This window comes from Hyperoodon ampullatus (genome assembly GCF_949752795.1).
Source record: "Hyperoodon ampullatus genome assembly, chromosome: 8".
NCBI classification, from domain to species: Eukaryota; Metazoa; Chordata; class Mammalia; order Artiodactyla; family Ziphiidae; genus Hyperoodon; species Hyperoodon ampullatus.
In genome coordinates this window covers 29683929-29706620 of record NC_136921.1, presented here as the reverse complement: position 1 = coordinate 29706620, position 22692 = coordinate 29683929, and positions in this window count along the sequence as shown.

Genomic DNA, 22692 nt, shown 5'->3' with positions numbered 1-22692 from the left:
CCTTTAAACCCGTCCTGTCTGAGCGAAGAACGGACGCCCTCCGGCGACCTACGCGCAGAGGCGGGGCCAGGTCCAAGGCTGAGACCCGGGAGCTGTGAGAGCAGAGACAGGGAAATCTCTCTGTGCAGCCTCGGAGGCAGCAGATTAAAGCTCCACGGTCCATTTGATGTGCCCTGCGTCTGTGGAGTGCATAAATGGACAGCAAATCATCCCAAATTGAGGAAGTGGACTTTGAGGACAAGATTTAAGACTTCCCCCCTTTTCCTCTTTTTACAACTAATTATCCCAAATTAAGGAGGTGGACTTAGCAAGATTTCAGACTTCTCGCCCTTTTCCTCTTTTTACAATGAATTATCCCAAATTGAGGAGGTGGACTTGGAGAGCAAGATTTTTGATTTTTCCCCCTGCTCTCTTTTTGTGAATGTGTATGTGTAATCTTATGTGTAAGATTCTCTCTGTATAGCTTTGCTTCCACCATATGTCCCAGGGTTCTGTCTGTCCATTTTTTTTTCAATAATTACTTTTTAATTTTAATAACGCTACTATATTTCATACTTTATTCTATTTTACTTTACCTGCTCTTTCTTTTTTTCCTACCTTCCCTTCCTCCCTCCCTCCCTCCGCTCCTCCTTTCCTTCTTTCTTTTTCTTTCCTCCCTCCCTCCCTCCCTTCTTCTTTCCACTTTCTTTTTCTTTCCTTCCTCCCTCCCTCCCTCCTGTCTTTCTTTCTTTCTTTCCTTCGTCCCTCCCTCCCTCCCTTCTTCCATTCACTCTTCCTTTTGCTTTCATTCCTCCCTCCCTCCCTCCTTTCTTTCTTTCTTTCCATCCTTCCTCCCTCCCTCCTTTCTTCCTTCCTTCCTTCCTTTCTTCCCTTCTTCCTTTCTTTCCCTCTCTCTTTCTTTCTTCTACTAATTTTTTCTTTCTACTTTTTCTCCCTGTTATTCTGAGCTGGGTGGATGAAAGGCTCTTGGTGCTGCAGCCAGGAGTCAGTGCTGTGCCTCTGAAGTGGGAGAGCCAACTTCAGGACACGGGTCCACAAGAGACCTCCCAGCTCCACATAATATCAAGCAGCGAAAATCTCCCAGAGATCTCCATCTCAACACCAGCACCCAGCTTCAGTCAATGATCAGCAAGCTACAGTGCTGGTCACCATATGCCAAGCAACTAGCAAGGCAGGAACACAACCCCACCCATTAGCAGAGAGGCTACCTAAAAACATAAAAAGGCCACAGGCACCCCAAAACACACCACCAGACGTGGACCTGTCCACCAGAAAGACAAGATCCAGCCTCAACCACCAGAACACAGGCATTAATCCCCCCCACCAGGAAACATACACAACCTACTGAAACAACCTTAGCCACTGGGGACAGACACCAAAAACAACGGGAACTACGAATCTGAAGCCTGCAAAAAGGAGACCCCAAACACAGTAACATAAGCAAAATGAGAAGACAGAAAAACACACAGTAGGTGAAGGAGCAAGATAAAAACCTACCAGACCTAACAAATGAAGAGGTAATAGGCAGTCTACCTGAAAAAGAATTCAGAATAATGATAGTAAAGCTGATCCAAGATTCTATTTCCAAGATCCAAAATCTTGGAAATAGAACAGACAAAATGCAAGAAACAGTTAACAAGGACCTAGAAGAACTAAAGATGAATCAAGCATTGATTAAAAACACAATAAATGAAATGAAAAATACTCTAAATGGGATCAATAGCAGAATAACTGAGGCAGAAGAACGGATAAGTGAGGTGGAAGATAAAAGAGTGGAAATAACTGATGCAGAGCAAAATAAAGAAAAAAGAATGAAAAGAACAGAGGACAGTCTCAGAGACCTCTGGGACAACATTAAACGCACCAACATTCGAATTATAGGGGTTGCAGAAGAAGAAGAGAAAAAGAAAGGGACTGAGAAAATATTTGAAGAGATTATAGTTGAAAACTTCCCTAATATGGGAAAGGAAATAGTTAATCAAGTCCAGGAGGCACAGAGAGTCCCATACAGAATAAATCCAAGGAGAAATACGCCAAGACACATATTAATCAAACTGTCAAAAATTAAACACAAAGAAATCATATTAAAAGCAGCAAGGGAAAAAAAACAAATAACACACAAGGGAATCCCCATCAGGTTAACAGCTGATCTCTCAGCAGAAACTCTACAAGCCAGAAGGGAGTGGCAGGACATAATTAAAGTGATGAAGGAGAGAAACCTGCAACCAAGATTACTCTACCCAGCAAGGATCTCATTCAGATTTGATGGAGAAATTAAAACGTTTACAGACAAGCAAAAGCTGAGAGAATTCAGCACCACCAAACCAGCTTTACAACAAATGCTAAAGGAACTTCTCTAGGCAAGAAACACAACAGAAGGAATATACCTACAATAACGAACCCAAAGCAATTAAGGAAATGGGAATAGGAACATACATATCAATAATTACCTTAAATGTAAATGGACTAAATGCTCCCACCAAAAGACACAGAGTGGCTGAATGGATACAAAAACAAGACCCATATATATGCTGTCTACAAGAGACCCACTTCAGACCTAGAGACACATACAGATTGAAAGCAAGGGGATGGAAAAAGATATTCCATGCAAATGGAAATCAAAAGAAAGCTGGAGTAGCAATTCTTATATCAGACAAAATAGACTTTAAAATAAAGACTATTAGAAGAGACAAAGAAGGACACTACATAACGATAAAGGGATCGATCCAAGAAGAAGATATAACAATTGTAAATATTTATGCACCCAACATAGGAGCACCTCAATACATAAGGCAAATACTAACAGCCATAAAAGGAGAAATCGACAGTAACACAATCATAGTAGGGGACTTTAACACCCCACTTTCACCAATGGACAGATCATCCAAAATGAAAATAAATAAGGAAACACAAGCTTTGAATGATACATTAAACAAGATGGACTTAGTTGATATTTATAGGACATTCCATCCAAAAACAACAGAATACACATTTTTCTCAAGTGCTCATGGAACATTCTCCAGGATAGATCATATCTTGGGTCACAAATCAAGCCTTGGTAAATTTAAGAAAATTGAAATTGTATCAAGTATCTTTTCCGACCACAATGCTATGAGACTAGACATCAATTACAGGAAAAGATCTGTAAAAGATACAAACACATGGAGGCTAAACAATACACTACTCAATAACAAAGTGATCACTGAAGAAATCAAAGAGGAAATTAAAAAATACCTAGAAACAAATGACAATGGAGACACGACGACCCAAAACCTATGGGACGCAGCAAAAGCAGTTCTAAGGGGGAAGTTTATAGCAATACAATCCCACCTTAAGAAACAGCAAACATCTCGAGTAAACAACCTGACCCTGCACCTAAAGCAATTAGAGAAAGAAGAACAAAAACCCCCCAAAGTTAGCAGAAGGAAAGAAATCATAGACTTCCGGGTAAGATGGCGGAAGAGTAAGACGCGGAGATCACCTCCCTCCTCACGGATACACCAGAAATACAGCTACACGTGGAACAACTCCTACAGAACACATACTGAACGCTGGCAGAAGACCCCAGACCTCCCAAAAGGCAAGAAACTCCCCACATACCTGGGTAGGGCAAAGCGGAGAGATTCCCGCACAGAGGATCGGTGCCGAGCGGCACTCACCAGCCCGAGAGGCTTGTCTGCTCGCCCGCCGGGGCGGGCGGCGCTGGAAGCTGAGGCTCGGGCTTCGGTCAGAGCGCAGGGAGAGGACTGGGGCTGGCGGCGAGAACTCAGCCTGAAGGGGGCTAATGTGCCACAGCTAGCCGGGAGGGAGTCCGGGAAAACTCTGGAGCTGCCGAAGAGGCAAGAGACTTGTTCTTCCCTCTTGGTTTCCTGCTGCGCGAGGAGAGGGGATTAAGAGCGCTGCTTAAAGGGGCTCCACAGACGGGCGCGAGTCGCGACTGAAAGCGCGGAGCCCAGTGACGGGCGTGGGACGCTGGGGCTGCTGCTGCCGCCGCCAAGAAGCCCGTGTGCGAGCGCAGGTCACTGTCCACACCGCCCTTCCGGGAGCCTGAGCAGCCCGCCACTGCCGGGGTCCCGGGATCCAGGGGCGGCTTCCCTGGGAGAACGCACGGCGCGCCTCGGGCTGGTGCAACGTCACGCCGACCTCTGCCGCTGCAGGCTCGCCCCGCACTCCGTGCCCCTCCCTCCCGCCCGGCCTGAGTGAGCCAGAGTTCCCGAAGAGGCTGCTCCTTTAACCCTTTCCTGTCTGAGCGAAGAACAGACGCCCTCCGGCGACCTACACGCAGAGGCGGGGCCAAATCCAAAGCTGAGACCCGGGAGCTGTGAGAACAAAGAAGAGAAAGGGAAACCTCTCCCAGCAGCCTCAGAAGCAGCGGATTAAACCTCCACAATCAACTTGATGTACCCTGCATCTGTGGAATACATGAATAGACAACAAATCATCCCAAATTGAGGAGCCAGGAGTCAGTACTGTGCCTCTGAGGTGGGAGAGCCAACTTCAGGACACTGGTCCACAAGAGACCTCCCAGCTCCACATAATATCAAACGGCGAAAATCTTCCAGAGATCTCCATCTCAACACCAGCACCCAGCTTCACTCAACGACCAGCAAGCTACAGTGCTGGACACCCTATGCCAAACAACTAGCAAGACAGGAACACAACGCCACCCATTAGCAGAGAGGTGGCCTAAAATCATAAAAAGTCTGCAGACACCCCAAAACACACCACCAGACGTGGACCTGCCCACCAGAAAGACAAGATCCAGCCTCATCCACCAGAACACAGGCACTAGTCCCCTCGACCAGGAAACCTACACAACCCACTAAACCAACCTTAGCCACTGGGGACAGACACCAAAAACAACAGGAACTACGAACCTGCAGCCGGCAAAAAGGAGACCCCAAACACAGTAACATAAGCAATATGAGAAGACAGAAAAACACACAGCAGGAGAAGGAGCAAGATAAAAACCCACCAGACCTAACAAATGAAGAGGTAATAGGCAGTCTATCTGAAAAAGAATTCAGAATAATGATAGTAAAGATGATCCAAAATCTTGGAAATAGAATAGACAAAATGCAAGAAACAGTTAACAAGGACCTAGTAGAACTAAAGATGAATCAAGCATCGATTAAAAACACAATAAATGAAATGAAAAATACTCTAGATGGGATCAATAGCAGAATAACTGAGGCAGAAGAACGGATAAGTGAGGTGGAAGATAAAATAGTGGAAATAACTAATGCAGAGCAAAATAAAGAGAAAAGAATGAAAAGAACAGAGGACAATATCAGAGACCTGTGGGACAACATTAAACGCACCAACATTCGAATTATAGGGGTTCCAGAAGAAGAAGAGAAAAAGAAAGGGACTGAGAAAATATTTGAAGAGATTATAGTTGAAAACTTCCCTAATATGGGAAAGGAAATAGTTAATCAAGTCCAAGAAGCACAGAGAGTCCCATACAGAATAAATCCAAGGAGAAATACGCCAAGACACATATTAATCAAACTGTCAAAAATTAAACACAAAGAAATCATATTAAAAGCAGCAAGGCAAAAACAACAAATAACACACAAGGGAATCCCCATCAGGATAACAGCTGATCTCTCAGCAGAAACTCTACAAGCCAGAAGGGAGTGGCAGGACATAATTAAAGTGATGAAGGAGAGAAACCTGCAACCAAGATTACTCTACCCAGCAAGGATCTCATTCAGATTTGATGGAGAAATTAAAACGTTTACAGACAAGCAAAAGCTGAGAGAGTTCAGCACCACCAAACCAGCTTTACAACAAATGCTAAAGGAACTTCTCTAGGCAAGAAACACAACAGAAGGAAAAGACCTACAATAACGAACCCAAAACAATTAAGAAAATGGGAATAGGAACATACATATCGATAATTACCTTAAATGTAAATGGACTAAACGCTCCCACCAAAAGACACAGATTGGCTGAATGGATACAAAAACAAGACCCATATATATGCTGTCTACAAGAGACCCACTTCAGACCTAGAGACACATACAGACTGAAAGTAAGGGGATGGAAAAAGATATTCCATGCAAATGGAAACCAAAAGAAAGCTGGAGTAGCAATTCTCATATCAGACAAAATAGACTTTAAAATAAAGACTACTAGAAGAGACAAAGAAGGACACTACATAATGATCAAGGGATCGATCCAAGAAGAAGATATAACAATTGTAAATATTTATGCACCCAACATAGGAGCACCTCAATACATAAGGCAAACACTAACAGCCATAAAAGGAGAAATCGACAGTAACACAATCATAGTAGGGGACTTTAACACCCCACTTTCACCAATGGACAGATCATCCAAAATGAAAATAAATAAGGAAACACAAGCTTTAAATGATACATTAAACAAGATGGACTTAATTGATATTTATAGGACATTCCATCCAAAAACAACAGAATACACATTTTTCTCAAGTGCTCATGGAACATTCTCCAGGATAGATCATATCTTGGGTCACAAATCAAGCCTTGGTAAATTTAAGAAAATTGAAATTGTATCAAGTATCTTTTCCGACCACAATGCTATGAGACTAGATATCAATTACAGGAAAAGAGCTATAAAAAATACAAACACATGGAGGCTAAACAATACATTACTTAATAACGAAGTGATCACTGAAGAAATCAAAGAGGAAATAAAAAAATACCTAGAAACAAATGACAATGGAGACACGACGACCCAAAACCTATGGGATGCAGCAAAAGCAGTTCTAAGAGGGAAGTTTATAGCAATACAATCCCACCTTAAGAAACAGGAAATATCTCGACTAAACAACCTAACCTTGCACCTAAAGCAATTAGAGAAAGAAGAACAAAAACATCCCAAAGTTAGCAGAAGGAAAGAAATCATAAAAATCAGATCAGAAATAAATGAAAAAGAAATGAAGGAAACAATAGCAAAGATCAATAAAACTAAAAGCTGGTTCTTTGAGAAGATAAACAAAATTGATAAACCATTAGCCAGACTCATCAAGAAAAAAAGGGAGAAGACTCAAATCAATAGAATTAGAAATGAAAAAGGAGAAGTAACAACTGACACTGCAGAAATACAAAAGATCGTGAGAGATTACTATAAGCAACTCTATGCCAATAAAATGGACAACCTGGAAGAAATGGACAAATTCTTAGAAATGCACAACCTGCCAAGACTGAATCAGGAAGAAATAGAACATATGAACAGACCAATCACAAGCACTGAAATTGAAACTGTGATAAAAAATCTTCCAACAAACAAAAGCCCAGGACCAGATGGCTTCACAGGCGAATTCTATCAAGCATTTAGAGAAGAGCTAACGCCTATCCTTCTCAAACTCTTCCAAAATATAGCAGAGGGAGGAACACTCCCAAACTCATTCTACGAGGCCACCATCACCTTGATACCAAAACCAGACAAGGATGTCACAAAGAAAGAAAACTACAGGCCAATATCACTGATGAACATAGATGCAAAAATCCTCAACAAAATACTAGCAAACAGAATCCAACAGCACATTAAAAGGATCATACACCATGATCAAGTGGGGTTTATCCCAGGAATGCAAGGATTCTTCAATATACGCAAATCAATCAACGTGATACACCATATTAACAAATTGAAGGAGAAAAACCATATGATCATCTCAATAGATGCAGAGAAAGCTTTCGACAAAATTCAACACCCATTCATGATAAAAACCCTGCAGAAAGTAGGCATAGAGGGAACTTTCCTCAACATAATAAAGGCCATATATGACAAACCCACAGCCAGCATCGTCCTCAATGGTGAAAAACTGAAACCATTTCCACTAAGATCAGGAACAAGACAAGGTTGCCCACTCTCACCACTCTTATTCAACATAGTTTTGGAAGTTTTAGCCACAGCAATCAGAGAAGAAAAGGAAATAAAAGGAATCCAAATTGGAAAAGAAGAAGTAAAGCTGTCACTGTTTGCAGATGACATGATACTATACATAGAGAATCCTAAAGATGCTACCAGACAACTACTAGAGCTAATCAATGAATTTGGTAAAGTTGCAGGATACAAAATTAATGCACAGAAATCTGTGGCATTCCTATATACTAATGATGAAAAATCTGAAAGTGAAATCAAGGAAACACTCCCATTTACCACTGCAACAAAAAGAATAAAATATCTAGGAATAAACCTACCTAAGGAGACAAAAGACCTGTATGCAGAAAATTATAAGACACTGATGAAAGAAATTAAAGATGATACAAATAGATGGAGAGATGTACCATGTTCTTGGATTGGAAGAATCAACATTGTGAAAATGACTCTACTACCCAAAGCAATCTACAGATTCAATGCAATCCCTATCAAAATACCACTGGCATTTTTCACAGAACTAGAACAAAAAATTTCACAATTTGTATGGAAACACAAAAGACCACGAATAGCCAAAGCAATCTTGAGAACGAAAAATGGAGCTGGAGGAATCAGGCTCCCTGACTTCAGACTATACTACAAAGCTGCAGTAATCAAGACAGTATGGTACTGGCACAGAAACAGAAAGATAGATCAATGGAACAGGATAGAAAGCCCAGAGATAAACCCACGGACATATGGTCACCTTATCTTTGATAAAGGAGGCAGGAATGTACAGTGGAGAAAGGACAGTCTCTTCAATAAGTGGTGTTGGGAAAACTGGACAGGGACATGTAAAAGTATGAGATTCGATCACTCCCTAACACCATACACAAAAATAAGCTCAAAATGGATTAAAGACCTAAATGTAAGGCCAGACACTATCAAACTCTTAGAGGACAACATAGGCAGAACACTCTATGACATAAATCACAGCAAGATCCTTTTTGACCCACCTCCTAGAGAAATGGAAATAAAGACAAAAAGAAACACATGGGACCTAATGAAACTTAAAAGCTTTTGCACAGCAAAGGAAACCATAAACAAGACCAAAAGACAACCCTCAGAATGGGAGAAAATATTTGCAAATGAAGCAACTGACAAAGGATTAATCTCCAAAATTTATAAGCAGCTCATGCAGCTCAATAACAAAAAAACAAACAACCCAATCCAAAAATGGGCAGAAGACCTAAATAGACATTTCTCCACAGAAGATATACAGACTGCCAACAAACACATGAAAGGATGCTCAACATCTTTACTCATTAGAGAAATGCAAATCAAAACTACAATGAGATATCATCTCACACCAGTCAGAATGGCCATCATCAAAAAATCTAGAAACAATAAATGCTGGAGAGGGTGTGGAAAAAAGGGAACACTCTTGCACTGCTGGTGGGAATGTGAATTGGTACAGCCACTATGGAGAACGGTATGGAGGTTCCTTAAAAAACTAAAAATAGAACTACCATATGACCCTGCAATCCCACTACTGGGCATATACCCTGAGAAAACCATAATTCAAAAAGAGACATGTACCAAAATGTTCATAGCAGCCCTATTTACAATAGCCCGGAGATGGAAACAACCTAAGTGTCCATCATCGGATGAATGGGTAAAGAAGATGTGGCACATACATACAATGGAATATTACTCAGCCATAAAAAGAAATGAAATTGAACTATTTGTAATGAGGTGGATGGACCTAGAGTCTGTCATACAGAGTGAAGTAAGTCAGAAAGAGAAAGACAAATACTGTATGCTGACACATATATATGGAATTTAAGAAAAAAAAAGGTCATGAAGAACATAGGGGTAAGACAGGAATAAAGACACAGACCTACTAGAGAATGGACTTGAGGATATGGGGAGGGGGAAGGGTAAGCTGTGACAAAGTGAAAGAGCGGCATGGACATATATACACTACCAAACGTAAGGTAGATAGCTAGTGGGAAGCAGCCGCATAGCACAGGGAGATCAGCTCGGTGCTTTGTGACCGCCTGGAGGGGTGGGATAGGGAGGGTGGGAGGGAGACGCAAAAGGGAGGGGATATGGGAACATATGTATACATATAACTGATTAAATTTGTGATAAATCAAAAAAAATAAAAATTAAAAAATTAAAAAAAAAAAAAAAAAGAAATCATAAAGATCAGATCAGAAATAAATGAAAAAGAAATGAAGGAAACGATAGCAAAGATCAACCAAACTAAAAGCTGGTTCTTTGAGAAGGTAAACAAAATTGACAAACCATTAGCCAGACTCATCAAGAAAAGAAGGGAGAAGACTCAAATCAATAGAATTAGAAATGAAAAAGGAGAAGTAACAACTGACACTGCAGAAATACAAAAGATCATGAGAGATTACTACAAGCAACTCTATGCCAATAAAATGGACAACCTGGAAGAAATGGACAAATTCTTAGAAATGCACAACCTGCCAAGACTGAATCAGGAAGCAATAGAAAATATGAATAGACCAATCACAAGCACTGAAATTGAAACTGTGATTAAAAATCTTCCAACAAACAAAAGCCCAGGACCAGATGGCTTCACAGGCGAATTCTATCAAACATTTAGAGAAGAGCTAACACCCATCCTTCTCAAACTCTTCCAAACAATATCAGAGGAAGGAACACTCCCAAACTCATTCTACGAGGCCACCATCACCTTGATACCAAAACCAGGCAAGGATGTCACAAAGAAAGAAAACTACAGGCCAATATCACTGATGAACATAGATGCAAAAATCCTCAACAAAATACTAGCAAACAGAATCCAACAGCACATTAAAAGGATCATACACCATGATCAAGTGGGGTTTATTCCAGGAATGCAAGGATTTTTCAATATACGCAAATCAATCAATGTGATACACCATATTAACAAGTTGAAGGAGAAAAACCATATGATCATCTCAATAGATGCAGAGAAATCTTTCTACAAAATTCAACACCCATTTATGATAAAAACCCTGCAGAAAGTAGGCATAGAGGGAACTTTCCTCAACATAATAAAGGCCATATATGACAAACCCACAGCCAACATTGTCCTCAGTGGTGAAAAACTGAAACCATTTCCACTAAGATCAGGAACAAGACAAGGCTGCCCACTCTCACCACTCTTATTCAACCTAGTTTTGGAAGTTTTAGCCACAGCAATCAGAGAAGAAAAGGAAATAAAAGGAATCCAAACTGGAAAAGAAGAAGTAAAGCTGTCACTGTTTGCAGATGACATGATACTATACATAGAGAATCCTAAAGATGCTACCAGAAAACTACTAGAGCTAATCAATGAATTTGGTAAAGTAGCAGGATACAAAATTAATGCACAGAAATCTCTGGCATTCCTGTACACTAATGATGAACAATCTGAAAATGAAATCAAGAAAACACTCCCATTTACCATTGCAACAAAAAGAATAAAATATCTAGGAATAAACCTACCTAAGGAGACAAAAGACCTGTATGCAGAAAATTATAAGACACTGATGAAAGAAATTAAAGATGATACAGATAGATGGAGAGATATACCATGCTCCTGGATTGGAAGAATCAATATTGCGAAAATGACTCTACTACCCAAAGCAATCTACAGATTCAATGCAATCCCGATCAAACTACCACTGGCATTTTTCACAGAACTAGAACAAAAAATTTCAAAATTTGTTTGGAAAAACAAAAGACCCCGAATAGCCAAAGCAATCTTGAGAACGAAAAACGGAGCTGGAGGAATCAGGCTCCCTGACTTCAGACTATACTACAAAGCTACAGTAATCAAGACAGTGTGGTACTGCCATAAAAACAGAAAGATAGATCAATGGAACAGGATAGAAAGCCCAGAGATAAACCCACGCACATATGGTCAACTTATCTTTGATAAAGGAGGCAGGAATGTACAGTGGAGAAAGGACAGCCTCTTCAATAAGTGGTGCTGGGAAAACTGGACAGGGACATGTAAAAGTATGAGATTAGATCATTCCCTAACACCATACACAAAAATAAGCTCAAAATGGATTAAAGACCTAAATGTAAGGCCAGAAACTATCAAACTCTTGGAGGAAAACATAGGCAGAACACTCTATGACATAAATCACAGCAAGATCCTTTTGGACCCACCTCCTAGAGAAATGGAAATAAAAACAAAGATAAACAAATGGGACCTAATGAAACTTCAAAGCTTTTGCACAGCAAAGGAAACCATAAACAAGACCAAAAGAGAACCCTCAGAATGGGAGAAAATATTTGCAAATGAAGCAACTGACAAAGGATTAATCTCCAAAATTTATAAACAGCTCATGCAGCTCAACAGCAAAAAAACAAACAACCCAATCCAAAAATGGGCAGAAGACTTAAATAGGCATTTCTCCAAAGAAGATATACAGACTGCCAACAAACACATGAAAGAATGCTCAACATCATTAATCATTAGAGAAATGCAAATCAAAACTACAATGAGATATCATCTCACATCAGTCAGAATGGCCATCATCAAGAAATCTAGAAACAATAAATGCTGGAGAGGGTGTGGAGAAAAGGGAACACTCTTGCACTGCTGGTGGGAATGTGAATTAGTACAGCCACTATGGAGAACAGTATGGAGGTTCCTTAAAAAACTAAAAATAGAACTACCATATGACCCAACAATCCCACTACTAGGTATATACCCTGAGAAAACCATAATTCAAAAAGAGACATGTACCAAAATGTTCATTGCAGCTCTATTCACAATAGCCCGGAGCTGGAAACAACCTAAGTGTCCATCATCGGATGAATAGATAAAGAAGATGTGGCACATATATACAATGGAATATTACTCAGCCATAAAAAGAAACGAAACTGAGCTATTTGTAATGAGGTGGATAGACCTAGAGTCTGTCATAGAGTGAAGTAAGTCAGAAAGAGAAAGACAAATACCGTATGCTAACACATATATATGGAATTAAAAAAAAAATGTCATGAAGAACCTAGAGGTAAAACGGGAATAAAGACACAGACCTACTTGAGAATGGACTTGAGGATATGGGGAGGGGGAAGGGTAAGCTGTGACAAAGCGAAAGAGAGGCATGGACATATATACACTACCAAAGGTAAGGTAGATAGATAGTGGGAAGCAGCCGCAGAGCACAGGGAGATCAGCTCGGTGCTTTGTGACCGCCTGGAGGGGTGGGATGGGGAGGGTGGGAAGGAGGGAGATGCATGAGGGAAGGGATGTGGGAACGGATGTATATGTATGACTGATTCACTTTGTTATAAAGCAGAAACTAATAAAAAAAATTTTTTAAAAAATGGTCCACATCAAAAAAAAATTAAAAAATAAATAAATAAAAAATAAAATAAAATAAAGGTTTGATAGAATTCTCCTGTGAAGCCACCTGGTCCTGGGCTTTTGTTTGTTGGAAGATTTTTAATCACAGTTTCAATTTCAGGGCTTGTGCTTAGAAAAGCACAAAAGGTTGTGCTTTCCTAAGAATTTGTCCATTTCTTCCAGGTTGTCCATTTTATTAGCATATAGTTGCTTGTAATAATCTCTCATGATCCTTTGTACTTCTGCAGTGTCAGTTGTAACTTCTCCTTTTTTATTTCTAATTCTGTTGATTTGAGTCTTCTCCCTTTTTTTCTTGATGACTCTGGCTAATGGTTCATCAATTTTGTTTATTTTCTCAAAGAACCAGCTTTTAGTTTTATTGATCTTTGCTATTGTTTCCTTCACTTCTTTTTCACTGATTTCTGATCTGATCTTTATGATTTCTTTCCTTCTGCTAACTTTGGGGGTTTTTTGTTCTTCTTTCTCTAATTGCTTTAGGTGTAAGGTTAGGTTGTTTATTTGAGATGTTTCTTCTTTCTTGTGGTAGGATTGTATTGCTATAAATTTCCCTCTTAGAACTGTGTTTGCTGCATCCAATAGGTTTTGGGTCATTGTGTTTTCATTGTCATTTGTTCTAGGGATTTTTTTATTTCCTCTTTGATTTCTTCAATGATCTCTTGGTTATATAATAGTGTATTGTTTAGCCTCCCTATGTTTGTATTTTTTACAGTTTTTTTCTTGTAATTGATATCTAGTCTTATAGTGTTGTGGTTGGAAAACATGCTTGATACAATTGCAATTTTCTTAAATTTACCAAGGCTTGATTTGTGACCCACAATATGATCTATTCTGGAGAATGTTCCATGAACACTTGAGAAGAAAGTGTACTGTGTTGTTTTTCGATGCAATGGCTATAAATATCAATTAAGTCCATCTTATTTAACGTCATTTAAATTTTGTGTTTCCTTATTTATTTTCATTTTGGATGATCTGTCCATTGGTGACAGAGGGTGTTAAAGTTCCCTACTATTATTGTGTTATTGTCGATTTCCCCTTTTATGGCTGTTAGCATTTGCCTTATGTATTAAGGTGTTCCTATGTTCAGTGCAGAAATATTTACAATTGTTATATCTTCTTGGATCGATCCCTTGATCATTATGTAGTGTCCTTCTTTGTCTCCTGTAATAGTGTTTATTTTAAAGTCTATTTTGTCTGATATGAGAATTGCTACTCCAGTTTTCTTTTGATTTCCATTTGCATGGAATATCTTTTTCCAACCCCTCACTTTCAGTCTGTATGTGTCTGTGCGTCTGAAGTGGGTCTCTTGTAGACAGCATATATATGGATCTTGTTTTTGTATCCATTCAGCCAGTCAATGTCTTTTGGTTGGGGCATATAATCCATTTACATTTAAGGTAGTTATAGATATGTATGTTCCTATTACCATTTTCTTAATTGTTTTGGGTTTGTTATTGTAGGTCTTTTCCTTCTCTTGTGTTTCCTGCCTAGAGAAATTTCTTTAGCATTTGTTGTAAAGCTGGTTTGGTGGTGCTGAATTCTCTTAGCTTTTGCTTGTCTGTAAAGATTTTAATTTCTCTGTCGAATCTGAATGAGATCCTTGCTGGGTAGGGTAATCTTGGTTGCAGGTTTTTCCCTTTCATCACTTTAAATATGTTCTGCCACACCCTTCTGGCTTGTAGAGTTTCTGCTGAAGGATCAGCTGTTAACCTTATGGGGATTCCCTTGTATGTTATTTGTTGCTTTTCCCTTGCTGCTTTTAATATTTTTTCTTTGTATTTAATTTTTGGTAGTTTGATTAATATGTGTCTTGGCGTGTTTCTCCTTGGATTTATCCTATATTGGACTCTCTGTGCTTCCTGGACTTGATTGACTATTTCCTTTCCCATATTAGGGAAGATCTCAACTATAATCTCTTCAAATATTTTCTCAGTCCCTTTCTCTTTTCTCTTCTTCTTCTGGGACCCCTATAATTTGAATGTTGGTGCATTTAATGTTGTCCCAGAGGTCTCTGAGACTGTCCTCAATTCTTTTCATTCTTTTTTCTTTATTCTGATCTGCAGTAGTTATAGATAAGACTATTTTATCTTCCAGGTCATTTATCCATTCTTCTGCCTCAGTTATTCTGCTATTGATTCCTTCTAGAGAATTTTTAATTTCATTTATTGTGTTGTTCATCATTGTTTGTTTGCTCTTTAGTTCTTCTAGGTCCTTGTTAAATGTTTCTTGTATTTTCTCCACTCTATTTCCAAGATTTTGGATCACCTTTACTATCATTACTCTGAATTCTTTTTCAGGTAGACTGCCCATTTCCTCTTCATTTCTTTGGTCTGGTGGATTTTTATATTGCTCCTTCATCTGCTGTGTATTTCTCTGTCTTCTCATTTTGCTTAACTTACTGTATTTGGGGTCTCCTTTTTGCAGGCTGCAGGTTCGTACTTTCCGTTGTTTTTTGTGTCTGCCAAAACAACGGTGGCTAAGGTTCATTCAGTGGGTTGTGTAGACTTCCTGGTGGAGGGGACTGGTGCCTGTGTCTGGTGGATGAGGTTGGTTCTTGTCTTTCTGGTGGGCCAGACTGCATTCAGTCATGTGTTTTTGGGGTGTCTGTGAACTTAGTATGATTTTAGGCATCCTCTCTGCTAATGGGAGGTGTTGTGTTCCTGTCTTGCTAGTTTTTTGTCATGGGGTGTCCAGCACTGTAGCTTCTGGTCATTGAGTGGAGCTGGGTCTTAGTGTTGAGATGGAGACTTCTGGGAGAGCTCTCGCTGATTGATATTACATGGGGCCAGGAGTTCTCTTGTGGTCTGATGTCCTGAGCTCGGCTCTCCCACTCAGACGCTCAGGCCTGACACCCGGCCGGAGCATCAAGACCCTGTCAGCCACACAGCCAGATTCGTCTGGACTATCCAAGGTTGCAGATGGTCCAGAAGCTTCTTCTGCTACCAGGCTATGGATCCTCACAGAGTTCAGGAGAAGGAGAGAAGTCTGCCCTGGGTCCCTTTTTTGGTCACCAAAAGTGTCAACTGAAAAAAACTGCTGGTCTGGAGAGTCTCCTGGTGAGGCTGGGGGGCGCTGTGGCTCACAATGGGGCCACAGACACTAGCCTATCAGCAGCCACACTCAGAAGCTCCTTCTACCCTCTCACATTTTTAAATAGCAAATTTTTGAATTAAATTTTAAAATTCTATTTGGCTTCTTTGCAGAAATTGACAAGCTGATCCTAAAATTCTTATGGAAACTCAAGAAACCCAGAGTAGCCAAAACAATCTTGATAAAGAAAAATAAGTAGAACTCACACTTCCTTGTTTCAAAACTTACTACAAACCTACAGTAAATAAGACAGTATGGTGTTGGTGAAAGGATAGATCTATGGACTGTAGATCAATGGAATGAATCTTAGAGTCAGAAATAAACCCACATATCTTGGTCAATTGATTTTCAGTAAAGGTGCCAAGACCATTAATAGTGAAAAATAGTCTTTTTTAAAGATGGTCCTAGGACAAATAGTTAAGCATACAAAAGAATAAAGTGAGACCTCTACCTCACACCATATGCAAAAATTAACTCAAAGTGGATCAAAAGTCTAAATGTAAGATCTAAAACTATTAAACTCTTAGAAGAACACACAAGCATAAATCTTCATGATCTTGGATTAGGTGATGGTTTCTTACATACAAACAATAAAAGCAAAAGCAACAAAAGAAAAAAAATAAATTGGACTCTATAAAAAATTTTTTAATTTGTGCTGCAAAGGAATGTGAAAGGACAGCTAACAGAATGGGAGAAGATAGTTGCAAACTATATACCTGCTAAGAGACTTTATCTAGAATATAAAAAGAACACATACAATTCAATAATCAAAAGACAATTAAAATAGGCAAAAGATTTGAATAGACATTTCTCCAAAGAAGATATACAAGTGGCCAATAAACATATGCAAAGGTACTCAAACCATCAGGGAAGTACAAATCAAAACTACAATGAGATACTACTTCACACCCGCTGAGATGGTTAGAACCAAAAAGACAGATAATAACAAGTGTTGGCAAGTATGTGGAGGAATTAGAACCCTCATACACTGCTGATGGGAATATATAATGATGCAGCTATTATATCTTTTTCTCAGCAATACCACTTTGAAGAAGAGTCTAGCAGTTAATCAAAAGGTTAAACACAAAGTTACCGTATAACCCAGCAATTTCACTCGTAGGTATATACTCAAGAGAACCGAAAACAAATATATGTCCACACAAAATCTGCACATAAATGTTCATACCAGCATTATTCATAATAGTCAAAAAATGGAAACAACCCAAATGTCCATCAGCTGTTTAATGGATAAATAAAATATGGTATATTCATATGATGGAATATTACTTCTCCATAAAAAGGAATGAAGTAACAACACATGCTACAACATAGATGAACCTTGAAAGCATTATGCTAAGCGTAAGAAAATGGTCACAAAATTTATGACTGCATGTATATGAAATATCCAGAATAGGCAAATCCATAGAGACAAAAAGTAGATCAGTGTTTGTCTAAGGATAGGGAGATTGTGGGGCAAATGGGAAATGACCACTACTGAGTACAGGGTTTCTTATGAGGCAATGAAATGTTCTAAAAGTGATGATTGCACAATTCTATAAATACACTTAAAAACACTGAATTGCTGCATTTTAAATATGGGAAGATGGACCAATACATTCTTTCTTATTGTTCTATAATAAACCATCTTTAAGGCAAATTCTATTCATCTGAAAACTTATAACAAATTTGGCAGGACATTATCTGACACAAAAGATTCATGGTGTAAATGAATAGTGTAAATGTAAAATTTTATGAAGAACGTTTAAGAAAATTCACTGTACTTTTTTAAAATGCAACTTTTGTCTACCTTTATAGTTTTACTTACCAGGTTGCATTGTAACTGCCTATCTATATGTATCTTTTCCTAGACAAAAGTCCTGTCTGTAAAGAACTCAGAGTTTCCTTATTTTCACATTTCCAGTGCCTGCTGCAATGCCTGGCAAATAGTATACATTCACTCAATAAATATTTACCAAAGGCTCACTGTTTCAAAGTACCACACTCTGAATACTTCTGAGTCCATTTGCCTAAAAGCAACTGGTATGCACACAAAAATTATTCCTTTTGATTTGCTCTGTAAAAACAATTTTATTAGGAAAATTTTTGCTAACTTTCTTCTAGTTATATGTTTCTATAAGTTATTAAACTTCACATCCACACTTCTTTACAAAATGCGTTATAATTTTTTTCACTAATTCAGTCTTTTCTAAAAATTAATCTGAACGAGTGCAGCTTCACTGTGCTAAACCATTATTTCTGTTTTCAATTTTAATTTGAAATATGCATATTCTTAGATCCAGACTTCTCATCCCTCATATATTTACCCCTGGATTGGTCATCATGATCCATGAAAGTTTATGAGTTGGAAGTAAATGTAAACAAACTATAGGTTATATTTGCTTTAGAACCAATGTTAGCACTTATTTGGGGTGGGGAGCACATAGATGTTTGTTAGAATATCTTTTGTATTTCCTGCACAAACATTAGGAAGCTACCTTGAAGGGTGTTGAGTGAGAAGTTGTTCTGAGCCGGACAGGAAGATCTGGCAGTAGGCAGGAAAGCCAAGCACGAATAGGTCACAAATGCAGAAAGGAAGTCGGTGAAAGATGTGGGTGAGAGATCTAGTGCTTCGAAGGCCAGCATTGGGCCCATCTTTTAACTGCATGTCATAGTGAGTTGGTAGTGTTTTTCATTTGTGGATCTGTGTTTTGTTTTGTTTTGTTTTTTGTTCTATGGTCAGTTGGTTTTTATATCTACTAAATACCCAGAAATTACCCTTCAATTCAGCCTTAAATACATTCTCTTTAAAAAGGACAGACATGGGGGCTTCCCTGGTGGCACAGTGGTTGAGAGTCCGCCTGCCGATGCAGGGGACGCGGGTTCATGCCCCGGTCCGAGAAGATCCCACATGCCGCGGAGCGGCTGGGCCCGTGAGCTATGGCCACTGAGCCTGCGCGTCTGGAGCCTGTGCTCTGCAATGGGAGAGGCCACAGCAGTGAGAGACCCGCGTACCACAAAAAAAAAAAAAAAAAAGGACAGACATGTTCATAAGTGATGAGCTTTCTACATCAAGCTAGAATCCATTCTTCTACAGCCTTATTTCTGTTTTTGTTTTCTTAAACTTCTCTGAAACAGTTCCTAAATTGTTTAGGGTGTTGCAAGAAAAAAAATAAAGATAGATGGTCAGATAGAAATTGTTATAATACCCAGGGCAATAACAAGCACAGAGAGAGAGAGAAAATCCTTCCTGATGGTAATTAGTTTTATTCCACACATGAGATTGTATTACTCCTGTCTTGGCAGGCAAAGGTTAGCATTCTTCATAAGTTTTATCCCACCCACAGACCAATCTAATTATAGTAAATAATTTTCTCAATTCACAATTCTGCTTTTCTCCAACCTGCCCATTATTTTCTATAGATTTGCAATAAGCTACTACAAAATTGCATGTTTCACTACCAATTCAACATCTCTCCAAAAGTGATGCATCCCTAAGTCAATTCCTTCCTCACCCAGTGTCAAGAGCACTGTATTCCTCAATCTTTCACATCATAAAATCTCTATTCAATAAACAGAAGTTAACTTTTGATCAGGGAAGGGGGGCGTTGTAATAGTTTTACAACACTGGCAATATTACAGAAACAGAGAAGCAGTATTTTATTTGTCAGTGTGGGATGGTAGAAAAATCACTGGATTGAGAGTCAGAAGATCTAGAGACCTGTTTGCTGTGCAACCTTGGGCAAGTCCCTTCATCTTTCTGAGCTTTAGGTTCATCATCTATAAAAATATACCCCATCTTCTAAGATTATTTGGGGGCTCAAAAAAAGAAGTAAAAATATTTGAAAATTGTAAGGAGGTGCATAAACATGGAATATTATTATTGTTATTATTTAAAATAACATACAATGCTTTAAAGGTCCAGCTTCCACTCCATTGGCAGGTAACTCTACAGCCCTAAAGAAAACACCCAAATTGAACCTACAATATATGACCCCATTATTTACTATTTGTTCCCAAATAAATCCTCCTGCTCTCTCCTTGCATGGGTTTGTTTTTTGTTTTTGTTTTGGTTTGGGGGTGGGGGATTTGTTTTGTTTTGTTGTCTTTCTACCTGAGTTATTGATTTTGTAGCTTTCTTCAATAAGAAGTGAAAATTTTCATAGGCAGAAATTCATCTCCATACATGCTATCATTCTATCATTTCACTGCACTAAGGGAGACAGCCTACAGAACCTTAAACCTTTTTTTAAAGACCCCAGTGATATATGAACATTCATTTCCAAGCACTCCCACTAGAGTCATTCTAATCCGGGGAGCTCTAGGGACTGTTTGAACGTGGTCTATATGAAGTCGTTTCTCAGGCACTTCTTCTCACTGTCATGTAGCCAACAGGCTGAATCAACCACATGCAGTAATGAAAACATCCTGTATTTATAGGAGTATTTCTCCAAGGAACATCCTTCAGTAGGAATGCCTGAAAGAGTTCTAAGAATTGAAGGACATATTTCAGACATGTCTAACCTGTCTCTGAACCCCTATAAAAATGGTCAGGATACCAAATTGTGCCTTTTCCCACCTTGTGCTGTAAAATGAAATGGGAGAGTTGTTTGGCTTTATGGCTCTCGATGTCATTGTGTCTTTTTGTTATTACATGGGTGTAAAAAAATAAATAAAAATAAGCTATATTAAGCATTATGCCATGTAACTACCTCATGAAGCAGCTACATAACTTCAACTGTGAATTTTGTTTTATCTTAAGGAATTTTTTAAAATATCAGTCTGCACAAAATAGTCTACAGGCATGTAATTTTTAGATTTTTCCCCCCAAACAAAGCTCTTGGCATCCAGAAATACTGGAAGGAGAAAAAAAAAGATATGAAGGATATGTAGCAAACCAAAGTTTACATTTTCTCTTCTTTAAAGTAAAGGGGAGTTGGACTACATTTGCTTTAAGATCCTTCCACTGCTAAAATTCTTGAAACTCATAAACAAAAAGCAAACTGAGTAGTTAATTATTTCATAATAGAAGATTAAATAGATATTTTTCAAAAGCATTCCCATGGGTAGCCTCTATGTAAAGTGACCTAAAAGAATGGTTCCCAGGATTTCTGGAACAAGCGGTTGTTGATCATTTCCATGGTCATGGGCTGGGAAGGGGGTTGTGGAATTCCTCCAGAAGAAGGTACTCACATACCAGTGGCCCTGAAACGGACATACATTTCAAGAAGGTAGACAAGATATAAAACCCTACTTAGGGGCTTCCCTGGTGGCACAGTGGTTGAGAGTCTGCCTGCCGATGCAGGGGACACGGGTTCGTGCCCCAGTCCGGGACGATCCAACATGCCGCGGAGCGGCTGGGCCTGTGAGCCTGTGTGGCCGGAGCCTGTGCTCCCCAACGGGAGAGGCCACAGCACTGAGAGGCCTGTGTACCGCAAAAAAAAAAGAAAGAGTGTCCCTTGACTACTATCAAACACCATAAAGATTGAGTATAGCTGTTATGTCTCAACCATCTACCATGTGGGAGGGACTGGAAATTTGTATGCATTGCTTTAGTCCAGTGTGGCTGGAAATTGTTCTCTCCATGCCCCTTCTGGCTTTCCACTTTCACCTCAGGAGCTGACTTCAGCATAGTTACTCAAAGTGATAGTACAAAAAGTGGTCAATATGAGCAAAAGAATGTTCTATTGTGAAGAATTATGGCCTGTGGAACACCCATGCCTATAACATGGAGGACCTTGAGAACCTACAATCTGTCCCAAAGATCCACCATCAGCAACCTCTGAAGACAGAGGTAGGAGCAACAGTTTTACCAGCTTTGGCCAATCCTAGTGCCAGGAAAATGGAGCTAGGACCCTGGGGGAGGGGAGAGGGATTAGAGGCAAAAGACAGAGAAAGAGGGCTTCCCTGGAGGTGCAGTGGTTGAGAGTCCGCCTGCCGATGCAGGGGACACGGTTCGTGACTCGGTCCGGGAAGATCCCACATGCCACAGAGCGGCTGGGCCGTGAGCCATGGCCACTGAGCCTGCGTGTCCGGAACCTGTGCTCTGCAATGGGAGAGGCCACAACAGTGAGAGGCTCGCGTACCGCAAAAAAAAAAAAAAAAAAAGAAAGAGAGAGAATGATATCAGGAAAAAAAAGTCTGCTTTGATACCCATCAAAATGGACCCAGTAGACCCAAAAAGCAAACTCAATGGAAGACAGTTTTTGTTTTCTCTTTAACATCTTTATTGGAGTATGATTGCTCTACAATGGTGTGTTAACTTCTGCTGTGTAACAAAGTAAATCAGCCATATGTATACACATATCCCCATATCCCCTCCCTCTTGTGTTTCCCTCCCACCTTCCCTATCCCACCCCTCTAGGTGTTCACAA